Here is a 26,600-nt window from a genome sequence, read left to right on the forward strand (position 1 = left end):
CCCGTACCATATTTCTATGCACCAGGAATTGCATGGCGACGACTTTGAACGTCGTGTACAGTTCTGCCACTGGGCACAAGAGAAATTACGGAACGATGACAGATTTCTCGCACGCGTTCTATTTACCGACGAAGCGTCACTCACCAACAGTGGTAACGTAAACCGGCATAATATGCACTACTGGGCAACGGAAAATCCACGATGGCTGCGACAAGTGGAACATCAGCGACCTTGGCGGGTTGATGTATGATTAGGCATTATGGGAGGAAGCATAATTGGCCCCCATTTTATTGAAGGCTATCTAAATGGTGCATCGTATGCTGATTTCCTAAGTATGTTCTACCTATGTTACTACAAGATGTTTCACTGCATGACAGTATGGCGATGTACTTCCAACATGATGGATGTCCGGCACATAGCTCGCGTGCGGTTGAAGCGGTATTGAATAGCATTTTTCATGATAGGTGGATTGGTCGTCGAAGCACCATACCGTGGCCCGCAAGTTCACCGGATCTGACGTCCCCGGATTTCTTTCTGTGGGGAAAGTTGAAGGGTATTTGCTATCGTGATCCACCGAAAACCCCTGACAACCAACACGCGTCAGCGCATTGTTAATGCACGTGGGAACATTACGGAAGGCGAGCTACTCGCTGTTGGGAGGAATGTCGTTACAGGTATTGCCAAATGCACTGAGGTTGACGGACGTCATTTTGAGCATTTATTGCATTCATGTGGTATTTACAAGTTCACAAAGGTACATGTTTCGCTTTGGAACAACCGAAATAAAATGTTCAGACGTACCTACGTTCTGTATTTTAATTTAAAAATTCTACTTGTTACAACAGTTTGTGTGTGTGTGTGTGTGTGTGTTTGAGAGAGAGAGACAGAGAGAGAGAGAGAGAGAGAGAGAGAGAGAGAGAGAGAGAGAGAGAGAGAGAGGTACGAGGGTGGTCTAAAAAGTTCTCTGAATCATCATGAGAGGTCAGCGTTAGCGCAACGAGTTGTTCACGTGATATTCATTGCACTGAAATGAAATGATCGTATGACATTGTTGGCCGGGAGACCCCTTTCGGGGGAGTTCGGCCGCCGTATTGCAAGTCCTCTTTAGTTGACGCCACATCGGCGACTTGCGGATCAATGATGATGAAAGACACACAACACCCAGTCCCCTGCCGGAAATCGAACCCGGGCCCCCTGCGTGGTAGGCAGTTACGCTACCGCACCCCACGGAGGCGGTCATTAATTGGGGTGTTGCCTGTAAACACGTGCCACGTCAGTGCTCTTGGAAGGGAGCTGTGGCGGTGACGTGGCTCTGTTGTGTCCGCGTAGTGATTTGCGAACATGGAAAAAATAAAGATTAAGTACTTCGTAAGCAAAAGTATGAAAGCAATGATTCGTGCAGATTCCCAGAATACACTAGCGGACTCTGCTCCTTCATATTCAACGGTTGCCAAGTGGACAAATGAATTTAATTTTGTTCGGGAGAGCTTATATGATGAGCCACGCAATGGTCAGCCAAGATGTGTCACTACTCCAGAAATCATTGCAAAAGTGCACAAAATGGTCAGAGAGGATAGTCGTCTTAAAGTGCGTTTAATTGCTCACGCTTGCCAGATGTCATAAGAAAGCCTACATCACATTTTAACTGAAGGAGTAGAAATGAAAAAAAATATCTGCAAGATGGGTGCCGCGACTCTTGACGCTCGATCATAAACGCAGGAGATGTAACAACCATTTTAGGAGAAACGAACAAGATTTTTTGCGCCGGTTTGTGGCCACCTTTAAAACTTGAGGAAGCCGGGGTAGCCGAGCAGTTCTAGGCGCTACAGTTTGCAAACGGGTGACCGCTACGGTCGCATGTTCGTATCCTGTCTCGGGTAGGGATGTGAGTGATGTCCTTAGGTTAGTTAGGTAAAGCAGTTCTAAGTTCTAGGGGACTGATGACCTCAGAAGTTAAGTCCCATAGTGCTCAGAGCCATTTGAATCATTTTTGAAACTTGGGTGCACTACTATACTGCAGATACAAAATAACAATCCAGCGAGGTGGCGTACTGGTTAGCACACTGGACTCGCATTCGGGAGTGCGACGGTTCAGACCCGTGTCCGGCCATCCTGATTTAGGTTTTCAGTGATTTCCCTGAATCCTTGAAAGGGCAAGGTCGACTTCCTTCCCCGTCCTTCCCTAATCCGATGAGACCTCGCTGTTTGGTCTCTTCCCCCAACAAAACAACCGTCTAAGCAGAGGAAACATGTTGAATCTCCGCCACCAAAGAAAGCAAAGACGATTCCTTTGGCGGGAAAGGACATGGGATCAGTGTTGTGGGATGCGGAGGGGAGTTTGTTTGTAGATTATCTCCCCACTGTGTAAACAATTACTGGAAAATAGTATGCTGATCTCCTGGACAAATTGCAACCAAAGATACGCGAAAAAAAGCCCTGGTTTAGCAAGGAAGAAAGTCATCTTCCATCAAGGCAATGCGCGCCCGCACACATGTGACGCCGCAATGGCAAAATTACACTGACTAAGGTATGAATTGTCGCCACATTCGTCTTATTCAACAGATATGGCTCCGTCAGTCTTCCATCTCTTCCCCAAACTGAAAATTTTTCTTGGTGGACGAAAGTTCACTTCAAACGAATAGGTGTTAGCCAGAGTTGACAACTATTTTGCAGGCCTGGAGGAAACTCATTTTCGAGATGGGATCAAGGCACTGGAACATCGTTGGACCTAGTGCATCAATCTGCAAGGGGACGACATTGAAAAATAAAAATAGATTCAGTGATGTTAGTACTTCTTTTCTATTCTGTTCTGAGAACTTTTTCAAACCACCCTCGTACTAAGAGACAGCGAAGAGGGATAACTATAACACTTTCTTCTATATTTTATTTTTCTCGAAATTTTCGGTAAATGGTTGAAGTTATTCTTTTGAAATTGCAGTACAACATTGTTAGCATAGTCCTTATCGCCGAGCGTGAAAGTGCATCGTTTTCCTTTCAATTCTTATTGTAAGGGGGATAAACAGGCTGCTACATTATTGATGTACAGAATATCTAATAATGAATCAGTACTTAAATATACAGCTGTAAAACAGGGATTACATTTACAGTGTGCAGCCTGAAAGTTCTCTTTAAATAATAAAAATATGACTGACGTACTATTTTCTGAATAAGAGAGCTGTGGAGAAGAAAAAAATGAATCGTAATAGAAAACTGAACTGTCTTATAGAGAAGGCAAGCCTTTAAAAAGAATAATCTGACTGCAAAACTTCTAAACTGTATAAACTGCGTAAATAATGAACTTTGACATAAAAGCTACGATAATTAATTTTGCAAAACTTATCGCAGATCCCAGAACTAAAACTGATACACAACACATAAAAAAATCTGTCTCTGAATGACCTAAGTTGAACCTGTTTTCATTTAAAAAAAACATGAAAATATATAGTCTTTACCTCTGTTCTGTGCAAATCTGGATAACGCGTTGCTGTACTGATTTGCCTTACGCCCGCTGTACTAAAGCTACAAATTACTATGTCCACATAGATACACTCTGTTAGTTGCAAATCGAAGTATTTTCGGAACGCACTTGGTACCTATTGTGCTTTTGAAGAAACCGTGATCACTTAAAAATTGAAAGAGAAAGGTACTAGGTGAAAAATGGCGCTGCAGTAATAAGAGTCACTTCAAAAAACTTATAATTCCTCATCACGTAAATAAAGGATTCCATTACGCTTCTTCTTTCTCAGATCACTTCCCATTATAATCACCTTTATTAAACACATCGATAAATTTGAAACATAACAGCTGCTTCCTCACATCAACACAGCTAACCACTATGTTTCTGTGCCTACGCCCACACCAAAGATGATAAACTAACCGTGCGACACAGCTTACAACATCGCTGCTCGCTCACGTGTAACAGCTAGAGAGCAAAGATATGACATTATTGTACAATCGATTAATACTCAAATGACACCTACAGGCCGATACTTTCATAGGCCAATACGTCGATACATTTTTCGTCGATATTTCGGTAATTTTTCTGTCATATCGACTGCCGACAATGATATATTTTAAAATACCTGAACATCGGATTCCCGATATTTTTAAAAATATCAACAGTCCTATAACGAACAAAATGGTTTAAATGGCTCTGAGCGCTATGGGACTTAACGTCTGTGGTCATCAGTCCACTAGAACTTAGAACTACTTAAACCTAACTAACCTAATGACATCACACACATCCATGCCCGAGGCAGCATTCGAACCTGCGACGTGGCGGTCGCGGGGTTCCAGACTGAAGTGCCTATAACGAACAACCTGAGTCCGAGAGCACATGTCTAGCACTTCTTTGCGGAGCAATAGCAAACGGGATTCTAAGTTGGCCCTATCTAAGAGAGAAAAACAGGGGGAAACTCACCATCAGATTTTAGCGTGACAGTTAACCTCTGGAACGCAGTACACCAATGATCTCCACGTGGTACAAATCAGACGTGTCCTTCGTAGGTTGCAATTGCGGAAGATATCGAGCTTGAAGGCACGTAGGTGGTCCGCAGTAATGAATTCCACAGTTAACGTGGTGCCTTCGATCACTACGACAGATTCCGTGGAAGCCCAGCTCAACGTACCTCGTAGCACGCATCGATCTACGTATGTGACGCGATGCGTGTTTTCGAGCACCCGTTTCCCACCATGACGGTGGATCCGCATATGAAAGTCAACATGGTGCAACCACAAACATAAATCATCTGGCCAGGTAACAGGTTCCCATTGATCCGAGATCCAATCTCGACAGCCCCGTGGCGACTGCAATCTTAGGTATCCTCGAAGTAGTGAAGCGAAATTCCTACACTTAATAAAAGCAAGTCTGCTAGTCCAGACTGTAAACCAATTAGGGTCCTTTCAGAGTTTGCTGATACAATAGCTCCATACCTAACAATCATATACAACCGTCCGCTCTACGAAAGATCCGTATCTAAACACTGGAAAATTGCACAGGTTACACCAATATTCAAGAAAGGTAGTAGGAGTAATCCACTAAATTAGAGGCCCATATCGTCAACGTCGATGTTCAGCAGGATTTTCGAACATGTATTGTGTTCAAACATTATGAATTACCTAAAAAGAAAACCGTCTATTGACGTTCATGGATTTAGAAAACACCGTTTGTGTCAAACACAACTAGCTCTTTAATGACATGAAGTGTTGAGTGCTATTGACAAGGGATTTCAAATTGATTCTGTATTTCCAGAATCCTTTTGACACGGTACCATAATAGCGGTTTGTAGTGAAATTGCGTGCTTGAGGAATATCGTGTCAGTGCTGTAACTGTATTCGTGATTTCCTGTCAGAGAGGTCACAGTTCGTAATAATTGACGGAGACTCATCGAGTGAAACAGAAGTGATTTCTGGCGTTCCCCAAGGTAGTGTTACAGGACCTTTGCTCTTCCTTATCTATATAAACCATCTGGGAGACAATCTGAGCAGCCGTTTTAGGTTGTTTGGAGATGACGCTGTCGTTTATCGTCCAATATAGTCATCAGAAGATCAAAACAAACTGCAAAACGATTTACAAAAGGTATTTGGATTGTGCGAAAATTGACAATTGACCCTAAATAACGAAAAGCGTGATGTCATTCACATGACTGCTAAAAGGAATCCGTTAAAACTCGGATACAAGATAAATCAGTCAATTCATAGGTCCGTAAATTCATCTAAATACCTACAATACAATTACGAGTAACATAAATTAAAAGGGACACATATGCCATATACCATTTATAGCATACAGCAAACCAGTGCTTAACAGCATTGGTTAAAAACAGCCTTGGTTGCAATTTTAGACTATTATTTTTCAATGGCGCGTTTCGCCTTATTTAGGCATCTTCAGGTTATCCACATAGAAAACAGGGAACAAATATATGTATTTAAGAATAGCGATCTCGTTGTGCATACTTGGATAACCTAAAAGCGTGTATAAACAGATCAAATACTGAAAGAGCAAATACCTTAATTTGGTATTTCTTATAAGAATCCTTTAGTCAGTGTAGCCGAAGGGCATCGTCGAATACATCAGGCCAACATCGCCTTCGTTAGTTTTTACTGAGTTTAACGAAGGCGATGTTGGCCTGATATATTAGACGATGCCCTTCGGCTACACTGACTAAAGGATTCTTATAAGAAATACCAAATTAAGGTATTTGCTCTTTCAGTATCTGATCTGTTTATACTTGCTTTTAGGTTATCCAAGTCTGGACAACGCGATCGCGTTCCCTGTTTTCTATATGGATACTGAAAATACCTAAATAAGGCGAAACGCGTTGTTGGAAGATAAAAAAACTAAAATTGCAACCAAGGCTGTTTTTAACCAACACGTAGGAAATGTTGTGGGGAAGACTAACCAGAGATTGCGTTTTATTGGCAGAACATCTAGAAAATGTAACCGATTTGCTATAGAGGCTGCCTACACTACGCTTGGCTGCCTTCTTTTAGTCGGTAGCTCGTGCTGTAGTGGCTACCGTTGCTGCCTCTAGATCACGGGGTCCCGTGTTCCGTTTTGCGGCCGGGTCGGGGATTTTCTCCGTTCGGGGACTGGCTGTTTGTGTTGTCCACATCATTTCATCATCATTTGTGAAAGAGGCGAATCTGGACTGTGTACAGATCAGGAATTAGCACGACAGCTGATAACTGCGCTATTGCGAGCCCCACAAACCAAACATCATCATCTGTCCTGTTTTGTAATACTGTTGCGCGATGTGGGACCCTTACCAGATAGGATTAACGGAGTACACCGACAAGGTTACAAGAAGAGCAGCACGTTTTGTATTCTCGCGAAATATGGGAGAGAGTGTGTAATGCATCATCCTTCTCTAACATTACCTTTTTTTTTATATAGAGATAACCCATACCATGTATAATTCTAAATCTCGCATGGGTTAAAATTACCACAACTGTTTCATTAAAAGAACTCATATGATTTCGTATAGTGTGTATTATATTTCAGGCTAAAATGTATAAAAAAGAAATTAATGGGTTACAATCGATATGTACTAAGAGTTAAAATTACTCTTTTTTTAAGAATGAAATTACGAAATTTGTGACGAATTTAAAATTGATATTTTTAATTGCACAATCCAACACTAATTATTACGTTCATTTCTGGATTAATTTATATATGGGCTACTCGAAAAGTAAGGAACGATAGGTCGCGAAATGGAAACCACAGTGAAAATCAAAACTGTTTTATTTGCAACGGTTAGCTACACCTTGCAGCTACTTCTCTACGCAGTCGCCGCTCAGACTGAGGCATCTGTCGTAGCGTTGTATCAACTTTTCAATTCCCTAGTTATAGAAGACAGCCGCCAATGCTTTTCGACAATTTTCTACTCTGGACTGCAGCTCGTTGTCTCTGTCAAAATATTGTTTTTACAGCCAGCGGTTCATTTGAGCAGAGGTGTACCTCAGGGGTAGCCAATTACGGGGTATATCGTGGGCGATAAAGCACTTCCCGCCGAAAACGCTGCAGGAGCATCTTAATCGCCCATGCAGAGTGCGCTCGAGAATTGTCGTGATGAACGAACTGCATGACAGTTATGTTATGTGGGCTGCATAGATTCAGGTGAAATATCTCGCCAGGTGCTCATAAGAGGTGGGAGATGCTAATTTCTAGTCGTCTGCACGTTCTAACTGTGAGCTCAGAATTGAGAAGAGGGGCATGATGCGATCGATTGGTGAACTAGACACGGTGCCCAACGCATCTGTGCAGAGCTTCGTCAGATTTTCACTGTATTTTCCATTTCGCGACCGATCATTCCTTACTTTCCAAATAACCCTCGTACAATAATGCTATATTTGATCGATTCAAAATAGTTCAAATGGCTCTGAGCACTATGGGACTTAACATCTGAGGTCATCAATTCCCTAGAACTTAGAACTACTTAAACCTAACTAACCTAAAGACACCACACGCATACATGCCCGAGGCAGAATTCGGACCTGCGACCGAAGCAGTCGCGCGATTCCTGACTGAACGCCTAGAACCGCTGGACCACCGCGGCCGGCCATTTGATCGATCTTTTGTTTTGTAAACTCTTTTGCTTTGTAAACTGTTAGGAATAATGTGACTACCACAGAATGTAAATAATGCTGGGTATGCCTCTGATGGAAACGTACATACAAACATTATGAGGGCTCAGAAAACAGTAAGACTCTTCCGCACAGTGAAAGCAGGATTATGTTGAACTATATTTTCAAATATTTACCAAAAATTGTGAAAAAAATAAAACAAAAGCAATAGCACTCGACACTGACATTTTGACAATGATATAGTTATCCAGATGTAAACCATGAAATTCCAGTTTGATTGCTTGATTACGTTACAAGTACATTATGGAAACAATGGTAATTAAAAATTCAGATTCTTATAAAATGTATTTCGATGCGCATTTTCAGACAAAAATTGCACAGAATATCTAGCGTTATGTTGTACATAATACTCTACAGTTTTACGATTTTAGCTGTAATATTTTCGTATATACAGGGTGTTACAAAAAAGTACGGCCAAACTTTCAGGCAAAAATTCCTCACACACAAACAAAGAAAATATGTTATGTGGACATGTGTCCGGAAACGCTTACTTTCCATGTTAGAGCTCATTTTATTACTTCTCTTCAAATCATATTAATCATGGAATGGAAACACACAGCAACAGAACGTACCAGCGTGTCTTCAAACACTTTGTTACAGGAAATGTTCAAAATGTCCTCCGTTAGCGAGGATACATGCATCCAGCCTCAGTCGCATGGAATCCCTGATGCGCTGATGCAGCCCTGGAGAATGGCGTATTGTATCACAGCCGTCCAGAATACGAGCACGAAGAGTTTCTACATTTGGTACCGGGGTTGCGTAGACAAGAGCTTCCAAATGCCCCTATAAATGAAAGTCAAGAGGGTTGAGGCCAGGAGAGCGTGGATGCCACGGAATTGGTCCGCCCCTACCAATCCATCGGTCAACAAATATGTTTTTGAGAAGCGTACGGACACTTCGACTGAAATGTGCAGGAGCTCCATCGTGCATGAACCACTTGTGTCGTACTTGTAAAGGTGCTCCATTGAGCGTAGGTGGAAGAAACTAAAATTAGCTCTAGCATGGAAATTAAGCGTTTCCGGACACATGTCCACATAACATCTTTTCTTTATTCGTGTGTGAGCAATGTTTCCTGGAAGTTTGGCCGTACCTTTTTGTAACACCCGTATATACACTCCTGGAAATTGAAATAAGAACACCGTGAATTCATTGTCCCAGGAAGGGGAAACTTTATTGACACATTCCTGGGGTCAGATACATCACATGGTCACACTGACAGAACCACAGGCACATAGACACAGGCAACAGAGCATGCACAATGTCGGCACTAGCACAGTGTATATCCACCTTTCGCAGCAATGCAGGCTGCTACTCTCCCATGGAGACGATCGTAGAGATGCTGGATTTAGTCCTGTGGAACGGCTTGCCATGCCATTTCCACCTGGCGCCTCAGTTGGACCAGCGTTCGTGCTGGACGTGCAGACCGCGTGAGACGACGCTTCATCCAGTCCCAAACATGCTCAATGGGGGACAGATCCGGAGATCTTGCTGGCCGGGGTAGTTGACTTACACCTTCTAGAGCACGTTGGGTGGCACGGATACATGCGGACGTGCATTGTCCTGTTGGAACAGCAAGTTCCCTTGCCGGTCTAGGAATGGTAGAACGATGGGTTCGGTGACGGTTTGGATGTACCGTGCACTATTCAGTGTCCCCTCGACGATCACCAGAGGTGTACGGCCAGTGTAGGAGATCGCTCCCTACAACATGATGCCGGGTGTTGGCCCTGTGTGCCTCGGTCGTATGCAGTCCTGATTGTGGCGCTCACCTGCACTGCGCCAAACGCTCATACGACCATCATTGGCACCAAGGCAGAAGCGACTCTCATCGCTGAAGACGACATGTCTCCATTCGTCCCTCCATTCACGCCTGTCGCGACACCACTGGAGGCGGGCTGCACGATGTTGGGGCGTGAGCGGAAGACGGCCTAACGGTGTGCGGGACAGTAGCCCAGCTTCATGGAGACGGTTGCGAATAGTCCTCGCCGATACCCCAGGAGTAACAGTGTCCCTAATTTGCTGGGAAGTGGCGGCGCGGTCCCCTACGGCACTGCGTAGGATCCTACGGTCTTGGCGTGCATCCGTGCGTCGCTGCGGTCCGGTCACAGGTCGACGGGCACGTGCACCTTCCGCCGACCACTGGCGACAACATCGATGTACTGTGGAGACCTCACGCCCCACGTGTTGAGCAATTTGGCGGTACGTCCACCCGGCCTCCCGCATGCCCACTATACGCCCTCGCTCAAAGTCCGTCAACTGCACATACGGTTCACGTCCACGCTGTCGCGGCATGCTACCAGCGTTAAAGACTGCGATGGAGCTCCGTATGCCACGGCAAACTGGCTGACACTGACGGCGGCGGTGCACAAATGCTTCGCAGCTAGCGCCATTCGACGGCCAACAACGCGGTTCCTGGTGTGTCCGCTGTGCCGTGCGTGTGATCATTGCTTGTACAGCTCTCTCGCAGTGTCCGGAGCAAGTTTGGTGGGTCTGACACACCGGTGTCAATGTGTTCTTTTTTCCATTTCTAGGAGTATACGTTCAAGTACGAGAATGCATTTTTGCCCTACGGCTATCCTTAACTTTCAGACAGTATATGTCTCTCTTGCGACCCTGAGGTGATTAAAAATGGATTAGAATATGTCTACGTAACCCTATGACGCACTGTATACGTTGTTGGAATTATGATTGACTTTTTATGAACCCATTACTACGTAACTGCATGCGCTGCAGCAGTAAGGACAAGACGCACAGTAGGAAAAGCACCCGAGGCGCTAAGTAAAAGGAAGGTCGTCAAATAGTGCAAGAAACCAGCTCCTGTTGACAGCACTGCGCGCAGTAACTCGATTGCGCAACACAGACTACAGCTCGAGGCGGGCAGAGTCGGACTCGACGATTAACTGCAGGTGGGAAGACGCCGAGCTGCTACTACGTCGGCACGGCGGCGTCGGCGTTGGCTGGCCTGCCTTATCTGCACAGTGAGTAACTGGAGGGAGCTTCGCGGAGCTCCGCGCTATGCAAATGAGAGCTGCCTGCTCTGGTCGCCAGATAACGGGCATCCACCGGTAACACCTGCGGTTCTTAACCCTCCGACTGAGCGACAACCGCCTACATCTTACAGGCGTTCACGGCGGGATTCGCGGTCTACAAGTTGTTGGGTATGCATCTACATCTGCATATACAGGGTGTTACAAAAAGGTACGGCCAAACTTAGAGGAAACATTCCTCACACACAAATAAAGTTTCCGAGTTTGGCAAAGGTCGGATTGTAGCCTATCGCGATGGCGGTTTATCGTATCGCGACATGTCTGCTCGCGTTGGTTGAGATCCAATGACTGTTAGCAGAATATTGAATCGGTGGGTTCAGGAGGGTAATACGGAACGCCGTGCTGGATCCCAACGGCCTCGTATCACTAGCAGTCGAGATGACAGGCATCTTATCCGCATGGCTGTAACGGATCGTGCTGCTACGTCTCGATCCCTGAATCAACAGATGGGGACGTTTGCAAGGAAACAACCGTCTGCGCGAACAGTTCGACGACGTTTGCAGCAGCACAGACTATCAGCTCGAAGACCATGGCTGCGGTTACCCTTGACGCTGCATCACAGACAGGAGCGCCTGCGATGATGTACTCAACGACGAATCTGGGTGCACGAATGGCCAAAGTTTTTCGGATGAATCCAGGTTCTGTTTACAGCATCATGACGGTCGCATCCGTGTTTGGTGGCATCGCAGTGAACGCACATTGGAAGCGTGTATTCGTCATCGCCATACTGGCGTATCACCCGGCGTGATGGTATGGGATGCCGTTGCTTACACGTCTCGGTCACCTTTTGTTCGCACTGACGGCACTTTGAACAGTGGACGTTACATTTCAGATGTGTTACGACCCGTGGCTCTACCCTTCGAAAATGGTTCGAATGGCTCTAAGCACTATGGGGCTTAACATCTGAGGTCATCAGTCCCCTAGAACTTAGAACTACTTAAACCTAACTAACCTAAGGACATCACACACATCCATGCCCGAGGCAGGATTCGAACCTGCGACCGTAGCAGCAGCGCGGTTCCGGACTGAAGCGCCTACAGCCGCACGGCCACAACTGCCAGCCTCTTGCAACCATTTTCGGCGCTTCAGGGCGCCATCTTCAGGCTGAAGTTGATGCAGATTGGGTTCACACGATCCCTATACAGGATGATTCACGAAGATACGCAATCATTTTAAAAATTCCCTATTAACTTAGGTCCTCAAATGTTCGGAGTTATGGCTAGTAAAAGAGTTTGCCTAAAATTTAGCAACTTCGCTAAAATGAAGCCATCGTAGAATTGTACGAGGTGAAAATAAAGCACAATTTCCATTTATTTTGTTGTTATTGGTCTGCTGAATTTAATAAAAGATATCCCAGACGTGTATCTGCAGACGTTTTCCAGGATATACAGTGATGCAAAGATTATTATACAAGTAAATTTGTTTACTTTCCATGAAGAATGTAAGGACGTTTATGTCACTGCTGCCTCATTCGTTTCCTAACCTTGAAACGAGTTAGTTTTCTGTATTGTTCAGTGAAAGAGCATAATAAGAACAGCGTAATTAAGTGAAACCATTACTACACATTTAAATGAAAATTTTGCCAGTCTCAGTGACCGAGTGGTTCTAGGCTCTTCAGTCTGGAACCGCGCGACCGCTACGGTCGCAGGTTCGAATCCTGCTTCGGGCATGGATGTTTGTGCTGTCCTTAGGTTAGTGAGGTTTAAGTAATTCTAAGTTCTAGGGGACTCATGACCGCAGATGTTAAGTCACACAGTGGAGACATTTCTGAACATTTGTTGTGACTGTATTCTGAAATTGTATGTACACTGTACAACTTCCTTGACACTGAACTTTGTTTTTCCCGGTTTAACATGAATTCACGTGTGCCATGGTATTAATAAAAGGAGATTATCTATATTATTACCACCAGTTTTGCAGTTTTTTTCTCTACAAATTCTTCACAATTCTCCGCAAATTAAAAAGCAAATTGGGTTAAGTAGATAATAAATTATAAATTATACGAAATTATTGCTTTGCTTCTCTGGATGTTCTGGAAACCTACAGCAGATACACGTCTGGGACACTTTTTATTGGATTCACCACATCAGTAATAACAAAATAAATGGAAATCGTGCTATATTTTAATGTCGTACTGTTTTATGTTACCGAAGTTGCTAAATTTCAGGCAAAATCTTTTATTAGCAGTAACTCCGAGACTAAACATTTGCGGAATATGTTCATATGAACTTTTTTCTTTAGTTTTACTTGTAGAATAACATATTAAATTGATAATCCATTATGTAAATACCTCCAAGAGTCCCTACCGTAAATTAGAAATATGCAAACTCAAATGCGATACATGGCAAAAATTCTGCATTGGACAGACAGGCATAAGTTTTGAAATTAGATACAAAGAACACATTGATGCTTTAAGACTTGGTAAGTTGAACAAATCTGCATTTGCAGCCCATATTGCTGAAGAAAATCATTCAGTGCGAAACGTTGAGAACAACTTAAGAAGTTTACATCTAGCAGAAGAAGTAGCCACTATGAATATATTACAAGAAATATAAACACACAAACTCAAAAACAGCACCCCAGACTATATACTTAATGAAAAGAGTTAGCTAATACCCCTTTCCAGAAAAATTACCAAAAATTATTTTCCAACCTCCAAAGCAAATAATATTAGTACCCCTATCTGCAGATCAAGTAGCAAATTTATATGTTACTATAATTATCATGATGCTAAATGTAATTAAATAAGATACTATTTTACTTATACAGTACTAAAAAAAGATTTAAAAAATAAAAAGACTTTATAATTAATGTAACAGTAACAACTCAAAAAATCAATGTCTCTGTACTAGTGTAAAAGGCATTTCAGTTGCGTAAGTGAATATTTGATCCTTTCCAAACATAGGACATCTTCAAATGTCACGATATATTATAGCATATTTGATGCTCATATGTTTGTAAGCCATCTATATGTATCAAAACATGTGGTGCGTGGTAGAAATCTTCTCAGTGTCCATTCTAAAGTATTCAGTGAGAAAAATTTACGTGTGCAACAATAAGAATGCAGTGGGAAAGTATTTACCTCTGTTGGACGAATGTTTTGAAAACAAACACTCCAAACCGACATTTCACGTTAGTCACATGCAACGAAAATCTGTAACGCAACCATCTGTGTATGGCGTGCTTATAATTATCTATTATTTATGTTTTAGGACAATTAATCTGTACAAAACACACGAGATGTCATTAGGAAAGCATGTAACCCGTCTGAAGATGAATCACAACGATTCGAAACCGGTAACGGTGCCCTTTGAATAAAGGAACTGAAAGTAAATTTGTGGCTGGTTGGTGTCCCAACACCATCTTCAAATAACAGCCACGGTATCCATCACGTCATCATATGACAAAATTACATATTAAAATAGTTGCATATCTGCGTGAATCAACGTGTATAGGGACCGTGCGAGCCCATTCTGCATCAACTGCAGCCTGAAGATGGCGGACTGAAGCGCCGAAACTGGTTGCAACAAAATAAATAAAATCATAAGAACGCTTGTAGGTGTATATTCTCTCACAATAGTAAACGGCCATCGTCCCACAGAGCTCGTGTCATACGATGAACATACGGATACATCAGCACACGACGTATTGTCTGAAAGGTAACTAACGCTCAGGGGAACGTTACAGCGTGTATTTCAAGCAACTCTGGTTCGCATTTTCACGGTAGCGATACTAACGGCACTTGTATGCAGCTACAGCGGAATGCGTATCACCTTCCAGGTGTAGAAATACACCTACGACCCTTGGTTTACGTCGTACATCTCATACCTGGTGCTCCGATGTTTTCTCCCAGTCAGTGTGTAAGACGTGTATGTTTCTATTGTCTATTGTGAAACCACAATTTATGAAAGATGTTTATATTTTATTAATAGGATTAAGTAGGAATAATTAATATGGGTAATGTTGGAAAGAACTTAGGAGGGTACGCGATTAGAACGGTAAGAATTGTCTGCAGAATTGTTGGCAGGAGAGACCGCACATTGCCGTAATTTTAAAAAGGGCGGGAGAGACCGCGTATTGATACATTTTAAGAGAAGAGCGGGAAAGACAGCGCACTGATACATTTTGTAATGGCAGCAGGGATTGTCTGCACCAGGAAGCATTGTTGGCGGGAGAGAACGCACTTTAGCGTTCGCAGGAAGTCAGTAGTAAGCGAGATGTGAAGCGAGTCGGTAGCAGGACTGAAGCGAGAGGTTGAGAGGAGCGGTGTGCCTGCCAGCCACCAGCTATGATTTACAAGAGATTATAGACGGATGTACAGAGACATCAGCTAACTATTATCGTAAGAGGAACTAATATTAATTAATTATGTTTTTGAGAAACTCAAGACTACTGAAGGTATGTTTACGCAATGCTAGCTGTACGATTATTGTAAAAAGTAAGTCCCATTTGAACGTTTGCAAAATGATTTCATTCAGAATATAATTAATTTTTGCCAGAAATACTGCATTACTGATTATAATGCATCTCAAAAACCATCATCGTAAAACTTTACAAAAATGTATTGTTGTCAAGAAAAAGTTTAACTATGAATTACGTAAATTCAGTCAGATTAATTAAAGAATAACGTCAGCTTTGCTATTAAAGAATAACGTGAGCTTTGGCAATAAATACAGCCACTTATTATGGCAGTCCACCAGCAACTAATATAGTAAAACAGAGACACATTCTATGTCCGTCGAAATAATCAGCAAATCACTTTTAATAAGCAATAAGCAGCATTTAAATTTCTATGCGAAGATTGCACTTATTATTATTGACAAAGAGAATTAATTTCAAAGGGAAGATTTCATTTGTCATTATTAAACAAGAGACAGTAATCCTAAGGGAAGGGTTCAAATGGGTCTGAGCACTATGGGACTCCTGAGGTCATTAGACCCCTAGAACTTAGAACTAGTTAAACGTAACCAACCTAAGGACATTACACACATCCATGCCCGAGGCAGGATTCGAACCTGCGACCGTAGCGGTCTCGCGGTTCCAGAGTGCAGTGCCTAGAACCGCACGGCCACTTCGGCCGGCATCCTAAGGGAAGGTTTCATAGGTTATTATAGATGGGAAGGTTGCGTAACAAAAGAGATATAGAGGAGCCCGCAGCTCGTGGTAGCGTTCTCGCTTCCCGCGCCCGGGTTCCCGGGTTCGATTCCCGGCGGGATCATGGATTTTCTCTACCTCGTGGTGACTGGGTGTTCTGTGATGTCCTTAGGTTAGTTAGGTTTAAGTAGATCTAAGCTCTAGGGGACTGATGACCATAGATGTTAAGTCCCATAGTGCTCAGAGCCATTTGAACCATTTACATATAGAGGAGACGGGAAGGTTTCAAGTGTATGCTACACAAGAACTCAGGAGGGTACGCGATTAGAACGGTAAGAATCGTTAACATGTGGTATAGTGGAAGTAAGCTCTGCCATGCACTTGGGCATGATTTGCAACAGATAGATGTGGGTCTAGAGGCTCTGAACATGTGGTGTATGATTTCGTATATCTGTACGAAGAAGATATCGGGCCGGCCGCGGTGACCGAGCGGTTCTAGGCGCTTCAGTCGGGAACCGCACTCTTGCTACGGTCGCAGGTTCGAATCCTGCCTTGAGCATGGATGTGTTAGTTAGGTTTAAGTAGCTCCAACTTCTAGGAGACTGATGGCCTCACAGGTTAAGTCTCATAGTGCTCACAGCCATTTGAACCATTTGAAGATGTGGGCTTTGTAAATGGATGAGTTTCGCGCACTGTATCCCATTGAAGAACAATGTCTTAAGCTGCAGTGGGGTTTGCTAAGTACCGCAGAGCCACAGCTGACTGCGAACGGCTGCGGGTGTTTTCGCAAGGAGCGCCAGCTGTTTGTCGGAACAGGGCCAGCGGTTTCTGGCAGTGTGCCGGTGTACGACGCAGGCGCTTTGTGGCTCGCTAACGTATAATGTAACGCAACATGACTTGGAACGGCGGTGCCGGCGGCTGTGACAAGAATCCACATGACCGCGCAATGTAAATACCTGGTGAGTCAGCTAAAAACCAGCACTACGAATGTTTCCAGAACGAGGCGTGGAACTCTCTCGGTGTTTGTTGAGACTAGAAAGAAACACATCCGTTCTAGTAGCTACAGGCTGTCACTATTCCTACCACACGCTTCTGTGGATTGTTGACGCATCTTAGCCGATGTCGTAGCCTGCATTTATCGCGAATATCTCGCCCGGCGACTGGAGGAAAGATGTCCTCTACATCTACATCTACATCCATACTCCGCAAGCCACCTGACGGTGTGTGGCGGACGGTACCTTGAGTACCTCTATCGGTTCTCCCCTCTATTCGTCTCGTATTGTTCGTGGAAAGAAGGACTGTCGGTATGCTTCTGTGTGGGATCTGATCTCTCTGATTTTATCGTCATGGTCTCTTCGCGAGATATACGTAGGAGGGAGCAATATACTACTTGACTCCTCGGTGAAGGTATGTTCTCGAAACTTCAACAGAAGCCCGTACCGAGCTACTGAGCGTCTCTCCTGCAGAGTCTTCCACTGGAGTTTATCTATCATCTCCGTAACGCTTTTGCGATTACTAAATGATCCTGTAACGAAGCGCGCTGCTCTCCGTTGGATCTTATCTATCTCTTCTATCAACCCTATCTGGTGCGGATCCCACACTGCTGAGCAACATTCAAGCAGTGGGCGAACAAGCGTACTGTAACCTATTTCCTTTGTTTTCGGATTGCATTTCCTTAGGATTCTTCTAATGAATCTCAATCTGGCATCTGCTTTACCGACGACCAACTTTATATGATCATTCCATTTTAAATCACTCCTAATGCGTACTCCCAGATAATTTATGGAAGTAACTGCTTCCAGTTGCTGACCTGATATTTTGTAGCTAAATGATAAGGGATCTATCTTTCTATGTATTCGCAGCACATTACACTTGTCTACATTGAGATTCAATCGCCATTCCCTGCACCATGCGTCAATTCCCTGCAGATACTCCTGCATTTCAGTACAATTTTCCAATGCCACAACCTCTCTATATACCACAGCATCATCCGCAAAAACCTCAGTGAACTTCCGATGTTATCCACAAGATCACTTACGTATATTGTGGATAGCAACGGTCCTACGACACTCCCCTGCGGCACACCTGAAATCATTCTTACTTCGGAAAACTTCTCACCATTGAGAATCACATGTTGCGTTCTGTTATCTATGAACTCTTCAGTACAATCACACAATTGGTCTGATAGTCCATATGCTCTTACTTTGTTCATTAAACGACTGTGGGGAACTGTATTGAACGCCTTGCGGAAGTCTAGAAACACGGCATCTACCTGGGAACCCGTGTCTATGGCCCTCCGAGTCTCGTGAACGAATAGCGCAAGCTGGGTTTCACACGACCGTCTTTTTCGAAACCTATGTTGATTCCTACAGAGTAGATTTCTAGACTCCAGAAAAGGCATTATACTCGAACATAATACGTGTTCCAAAATTCTACAACTGATCGACGTTAGAGATATAAGTCTATAGTTCTGCACATCTGTTCGACGTCCCTTCTTGAAAACGGGGATGACATGTGCCCTTTTCCAATCCTTTGGAACGCTACGCTCTTCTAGACACCTACGGTACACCGCTGCAAGAAGGGGGGCAAGTTCATTCCCGTACTCTGTGTAAAATCGAACTGGTATCCCATCAGGTCCAGCGGCCTTTCCTGTTTTGAGCGATTTTAATTGTTTCTCTATCCCTCTGTCGTCTATTTCGATATCTACCATTTTGTCATCTGTGCGACAATCTAGAGAAGGAACTACAGTGCAATCTTCTTCTGTGAAAAAGCTTTGAAAAAAGACATTTAGTATTTCGGCCTTTAGTCTGACATCCTCTGTTTCAGTATCATTTTGGTCACAGAGTGTCTGGACATTTTGTTTTGATCCACCTACCGCTTTGACATAAGAGCTAAATGTCTTAGGATTTTCTGCCAAGTCAGTACGTAGAACATGATGATGACGATGATGTTTGGTTTGTGGGGCGCTCAACTGTGCAGATCAATCTCGCCACTTTCACGAATGATGATGAAATGATGAGGGACAATACAAACACCCAGTCATCTCGAGGCAGATGAAAATCCCTGGCCCCGCGGGGAATCGAACCCGGGACCCAGTGCTCGGTGGAAAAAGAGCTGGTGAGTCCTACATACAGGGTGATTTTACGAAGATACGCAAATATCTTATGTTATGTTATTCTACAAGTAAAGCTAAAGAAAAAAGTTTTCTTTAATTTACGTCAATGGTCACAATCTTTTTGTTAACAGATTACCTGTTTCGGTCTGTAATAACCATCATCACATGTGTTACATAAAAACATTGTTTTTTCATAAAAACTTTGTTTTTATGAAACAGATCTGATGATGGTCATTAAAGACCGAAACTGGTAATCTGTTAACAAAAAGTTTGTGACCGTAGAGGTAAATTAAAGGAAACTTATTACATATACGAGTAACTGTTTTTTCGCGACGATGTCGCAGCTTGTAAAGAGAAAAGTTCGTGTAAACATAGGGTCGCAAATATCTAGTTACGAAGTTACGGCTAATAAAAGATTTTGCCTGAAATTCAGCAACTTCGCTACCACGAAGCCGTCGCGAAACTGTACGAGGTTAAAGTAAAGCACGATTTCCATTTATTGTCTTCCTATTGTTCTGGTGAATCTAATAAAATACACTCCTGGAAATGGAAAAAAGAACACATTGACACCGGTGTGTCAGACCCACCATACTTGCTTGGGACACTGCGAGAGGGCTGTACAAGCAATGATCACACGCACGGCACAGCGGACACACCAGGAACCGCGGTGTTGGCCGTCGAATGGCACTAGCTGCGCAGCATTTGTGCACCGCCGCCGTCAGTGTCAGCCAGTTTGCCATGGCATACGGAGCTCCATCGCAGTCTTTAACACTGGTAGCATGCCGCGACAGCGTGGACGTGAACCGTATGTGCAGTTGACGGACTCTGAGCGAGGGCGTATAGTGGGCATGCGGGAGGTCGGGTGGACGTACCGCCGAATTGCTCAACACGTGGGGTGTGAGGTCTCCACAGTACATCGATGTTGTCGCCAGTGGTCGGCGGAAGGTGCACGTGCACGTCGACCTGGGACCGGACCGCAGCGACGCACGGATGCACGCCAAGACCATATGATCCTACGCAGTGCCGTAGGGGACCGCACTGTCACTTCACAGCAAATTAGGGTCACTGTTGCTCCTGGGTTACCGGCGATGACCATTCGCAACCGTCTCCAGGAAGCTGGGCTACGGTCCCGCACACCGTTAGGCCGTCTTCCACTCACGCCCCAACATCGTGGAGCCCGCCTCCAGTGGTGTCGCGACAGGTGTGAATGGAGGGACGAATGGAGACGTGTCGTCTTCACCGATGAGAGTCGCTTCTGCCTTGGTGCCAATGATGGTCGCATGCGTGTTTGGCGCCGTGCAGGTGAGCGCCACAATGAGGACTGCATACGACCGAGGCACACAGGGCCAACACCCGGCATCATGGTGTGGGGAGCGATCTCCTACACTGGCCGTACACCTCTGGTGATCGTCGAGGGGACACTGAATAGTGCATGGTACATCCAAACCTTCATCGAACCCATTTTTATACCATTCCTAGACCGGCAAGGGAACTTGCTGTTCCAACAGGACAATGCACGTCCGCATGTATCCCGTGCCACCCAACGTGCTCTAGAAGGTGTAAGTCAACTACCCTGGCCAGCAAGATCTCCGGATCTGTCCCCCATTGAGCATGTTTGAGACTGGATGAAGCGTCGTCTCACGCGGTCTGCACGAACGCTGGTCCAACTGAGGCGCCAGGTGGAAATGGCATGGCAAGCCGTTCCACAGGACTACATCCAGCATCTCTACGATCGTCTCCATGGGAGAATAACAGCCTGCATTGCTGCGAAAGGTGGATATACACTGTACTAGTGCCGACATTGTGCATACTCTGTTGCCTGTGTCTATGTGCCGGTGGTTCTGCCAGTGTGATCATGTGATGTATCTGACCCCAGGAATGTGTCAATAAAGTTTCCCCTTCCTGTGACAATGAATTCACGGTGTTCTTATTTCAATTTCCAGGAGTGTATGTCCCAGACGTGTATCTGCAGTAGTTTTCCAGGACATCCAGAAAGGCAAAAAAGTAATTTCGGAAAATTTTTAATTTGTTAACTACTTGCCCCAATTTGTTTTTTAAATTACAGACGTAGAATGATGGTCGAAATCGTGTACAGCAAATGAGCCGCGTCACACGTTTCTCTGTTCCACTTTATTTCTGACTTCTGGTCAAATTATTTGACGTAATTATTGTACGAATTTTTCAGACCTTCTTCGATAGTTGAGCTCCTTCGTCATGGGCATACATCCAAATGCCTAGCGGAATCTGCGTTCCTAAAAATGGTTCCAATGGCTCTGAGCACTATGCGACTTAACTTCTGAGGTCATCAGTCGCCTAGAACTTAGAACTAATTAAACCTAACTAACCTAAGGACATCACACACATCCATGCCCGAGGCAGGATTCGAACCTGCGACCGTAGCGGTCGCTCCGCTCCAGACTGTAGCGCCTAGAACCGCACGGCCACTCCGGCCGGCTGCGTTTCTAACAACTGCATAAGGACGCTGACTGACAAAACGTCGCAACAGCAAGACGGAGATGAGCGACATAAACGAAAGTTACAAATCAAAGAAAACAGGCCTCGGTTACTAATTTTTGACGAATTAATCGGGTTTCGACACTGCTAGGAGTGTCTTCCTCAGAATTTAAATCAAAGAATGGTCTATAACATGGTCACCGAATTATGACTGAAAACGTATGATACAAGTTATAACTGCGGAATTAACGTGAAAGACTGGCAGTACTCTCCTGAGGAAGACGCTCCTAGCAGTGTCGAAACCCGGTTAATTCGTTAAAAATTAGTGACCGAGGGCTGTTTTCTTGTAATTGTAACTATTCACGGTCTCTGAACGTGCATTCATGTACAAAATTTTGTAAAGGTGTGATTGGAAAGTTTTAAGAATGGGGTTCAAATGGCTCTAAGCACTATGGGAGTTAACGGCTGAGGTCATCAGTCCTCTAGAACTTAGAACTACTTAAACCTAACTAACCTAAGGACATCACACACATCCATGCCCGAGGCAGTATTCGAACGTGTGACCGTAGCGGTCGCACGGTTCCAGACTGAAGCGCCTAGAACCGCTCGGCCACTCCGGCCGGCTAAGAATGGGGTTGTAATTGCACCATGGTGGTACTTAAATGCTACTGTCATGCATCTCCTTCAAAATTGCCCCCTTTAGACCGAACACACCGACTCCAATGGTGTTTCCACTTTTGGAAACATTCCTGCAATTTTTTTTTTTTTTTACTGAAGTGTGTGAAGGATGCTATCTGTATTTGCCTGGATGACTTCAGTCGAGTCAAACCGCTTCCCTTTCGGTGAAAATTTCAGTTTAGGGAACAGGTAAAAGTCCGCACGGGGCCAAATCAGGGGAATATGACGGTTGTGGAAGCACAGGAATTTTTAACTTGGTCAAAAATTCAACGATGGAGGAGCCACGATGAGTCGGAGCATTGTCGTGGTGAAGCACCCAACTCCTATCTTTTCACAATGCAGGCCTTCTCTTCCGCACCTTTTCGCGCAAACGCTCAAGGACACATTTGTTGCATTCCTGGTCAATTTCCTGTCCTCCAGGGGTAAATTCATGATGCACAATACCGGTAGAATCGAAAAAAATCACCAACATTGTCTTCACTTTCGACCGACTTTGCCGCGCATTTTTCGTTCCTAGTGAACCTGGAGTCTTTCACTGTGTACTGGCGACAGCAGGATGCCACAACAGAGAGCGAGGACTAACTAACCTAAGGACATCACATACATCCATGCCCGAGGCAGTATTCGAACGTGTGACCGTAGCGGTCGCACGGTTCCAGACTGAAGCGCCTAGAACCGCTCGGCCACTCCGGCCGGCTAAGAATGGGGTTGTAATTGCACCATGGTGGTACTTAAAAGCTACTGTCATGCATCTCCTTCAAAATTGCCCCCTTTACACCGAACACACCGACTCCAATGGTGTTTCCACTTTTGGAAACATTCCTGCAATTTTTTTTTTACTGAATTGTGTGAAGGATGCTATCTGTATTTGCCTGGATGACTTCAGTCGAGTCAAACCGCTTCCCTTTCGGTGAAAATTTCATTTTAGGAAACAGGTAAAAGTCCGCACGGGGCCAAATCAGGGGAATATGGCGGTTGTGGAAGCACAGGAATTTTTAACTTGGTCAAAAATTCAACGATGGAGAAGCCACGATGAGTCGGAGCATTGTCGTGGTGAAGCACCCAACTCCTGTCTTTTCACAATGCAGGCCTTCTCTTCCGCACCTTTTCGCACAAACGCTCAAGGACACATTTGTAGCATTCCTGGTCAATTTCCTGTCCTCCAGGGGTAAATTCATGATGCACAATACCGGTAGAATCGAAAAAAATCACCAACATTGTCTTCACTTTCGACCGACTTTGCCGCGCATTTTTCGTTCCTAGTGAACCTGGAGTCTTTCACTGTGTACTGGCGACAGCAGGATGCCACAACAGAGAGCGAGGACTAACTAACCTAAGGACATCACATACATCCATGCCCGAGGCAGTATTCGAACGTGTGACCGCAGCGGTCGCACGGTTCCAGACTGAAGCGCCTAGAACCGCTCGGCCACTCCGGCCGGCTAAGAATGGGGTTGTAATTGCACCATGGTGGTACTTAAAAGCTACTGTCATGCATCTCCTTCAAAATTGCCCCCTTTAGACCGAACACACCGACTCCAATGGTGTTTCCACTTTTGGAAACATTCCTGCAATTTTTTTTTTTTTTTTTACTGAAGTGTGTGAAGGATGCTATCTGTATTTGCCTGGAATACTTCAGTCGAGTCAAACCGCTTCCCTTTCGGTGAAAATTTCATTTTAGGAAACAGGTAAAAGTCCGCACGGGGCCAAATCAGGGGAATATGGCGGTTGTGGAAGCACAGGAATTTTTAACTTGGTCAAAAATTCAACGATGGAGGAGCCACGATGAGTCGGAGCATTGTCGTGGTGAAGCACCCAACTCCTGTCTTTTCACAATGCAGGCCTTCTCTTCCGCACCTTTTCGCGCAAACGCTCAAGGACACATTTGTAGCATTCCTGGTTAATTTCCTGTCGTCCAGGGGTAAATTCATGATGCACAATACCGGTAGAATCGAAAAAAATCACCATTGTCTTCACTTTCGACCGACTTTGCCGCGCATTTTTCGTTCCTAGTGAACCTGGAGTCTTTCACTGTGTACTGGCGACAACAGGAAGCCACAACAGAGAGCGAGGACTAACTAACCTAAGGACATCACATACATCCATGCCCGAGGCAGTATTCGAACGTGTCACCGTAGCGGTCGCACGGTTCCAGACTGAAGCGCCTAGAACCGCTCGGCCACTCCGGCCGGCTAAGAATGGGGTTGTAATTGCACCATGGTGGTACTTAAAAGCTACTGTCATGCATCTCCTTCAAAATTGCCCCCTTTAGACCGAACACACCGACTCCAATGGTGTTTCCACTTTTGGAAACATTCCTGCAATTTTTTTTTTTTTTTTTACTGAAGTGTGTGAAGGATGCTATCTGTATTTGCCTGGAATACTTCAGTCGAGTCAAACCGCTTCCCTTTCGGTGAAAATTTCATTTTAGGAAACAGGTAAAAGTCCGCACGGGGCCAAATCAGGGGAATATGGCGGTTGTGGAAGCACAGGAATTTTTAACTTGGTCAAAAATTCAACGATGGAGAAGCCATGATGAGTCGGAGCATTGTCGTGGTGAAGCACCCAACTCCTATCTTTTCACAATGCAGGCCTTCTCTTCCGCACCTTTTCGCGCAAACGCTCAAGGACACATTTGTAGCATTCCTGGTTAATTTCCTGTCGTCCAGGGGTAAATTCATGATGCACAATACCGGTAGAATCGAAAAAAATCACCAACATTGTCTTCACTTTCGACCGACTTTGCCGCGCATTTTTCGTTCCTAGTGAACCTGGAGTCTTTCACTGTGTACTGGCGACAGCAGGATGCCACAACAGAGAGCGAGGACTGAGGTCGGGCGCGCGCGCGCGCGCGCGTGTGTGTATGTGTGTGTGTGTGTGTGTGTGTGGCAAGATACCGACTACTGGCTCCCTCCCAGGGGAGTGGAGCCAGGGAGAAAGCTGAGAGACTCGAGCCTATTGCGGAAGCGTACAGCGTGTGTACGTGAGGCAGGCTTCGTGCCCGTACAAAGCAGAAACAGACGCGCACACCTTGCCGTTGTTTCTGCCTGCTTACTCTACTTAACATCTGAGGTCATCAGTCCCCTAGAACGTAGAACTACCTAAACCTAACTAACCTAAGGACTTCACACACACCCGTGCCAGAGGTAGGATTCGGACCTGCGACCGTAGCAGCAGCGCGGTTCCGGACTGAAGTGTCTAGAACCGCACGGCCACAGAGGACATTAATGTGGAGTGTGCCTACCTTCCGCCTTCACGACGGCTTGAAGTCTGCTAGAGTCACTTCTGAAGAATCGAGAACAGCTGCGAACATGAGTAACGTAGAAATAAGTATCGTCGAAGTAGTTAAGATGCATAAATCACTTAATAAAAGCATCTCTTCTGGTCCAGACTGTATACCAGTTAGGTTCCTTTCAGAGTATGCTCATACAATAGCTCCATACTTAACAATCGTATAGAACCCCTCGCTCGACGAAAGATCCAAAAGACTGGAAAGTTGCACAGGTCACACCAATATTCAAGAAAGGCAGTAGGAGTAATCCACTAAATCACAGGTCCATTTCATTAACGTCGATATGCAGCAGAATTTTCTAACATATACTGTGTTCGACCATTATGAGTTTCCTCGAACAGAACTGTCTATTGACACACAGTCAACATGGGTTTAGAAAACATCGTTCCTGTGAAACATAACTAGCTCTTTATTCACATGAAGCGTTGAGTGCTATTGACATGGGATTGCATATCGATTGCGTATTTCTGGATTTCCGGAAGGCTTTTGATACTTTACCATACAAGCGGCTTGTAGTGAAATTGCGTGCTTACGGAATATCGTCTCAGCTACGTGACTGGATTCGTGATTCCCTGTCAGCGAGGTCACAGTTCGTAGTAACTGACGGAAGGTCATCGAGTAAAACAGAAGTGATTTCTGCCGTTCCCCACGGTAGTGTTACAGGCACTTTGCTGTTCTGTATAAACGGGAGACAATCTGAGCAGCCGTCTTAGGTTCTTTGCAGGTTGCATTGTCGTTTATCGACTAATAAAGTCATCACAAGATCAAAACAAAGTGC

This window comes from Schistocerca gregaria, chromosome 10, assembly GCF_023897955.1.
Source record: "Schistocerca gregaria isolate iqSchGreg1 chromosome 10, iqSchGreg1.2, whole genome shotgun sequence".
In the NCBI taxonomy this organism is placed as follows: domain Eukaryota; kingdom Metazoa; phylum Arthropoda; class Insecta; order Orthoptera; family Acrididae; genus Schistocerca; species Schistocerca gregaria.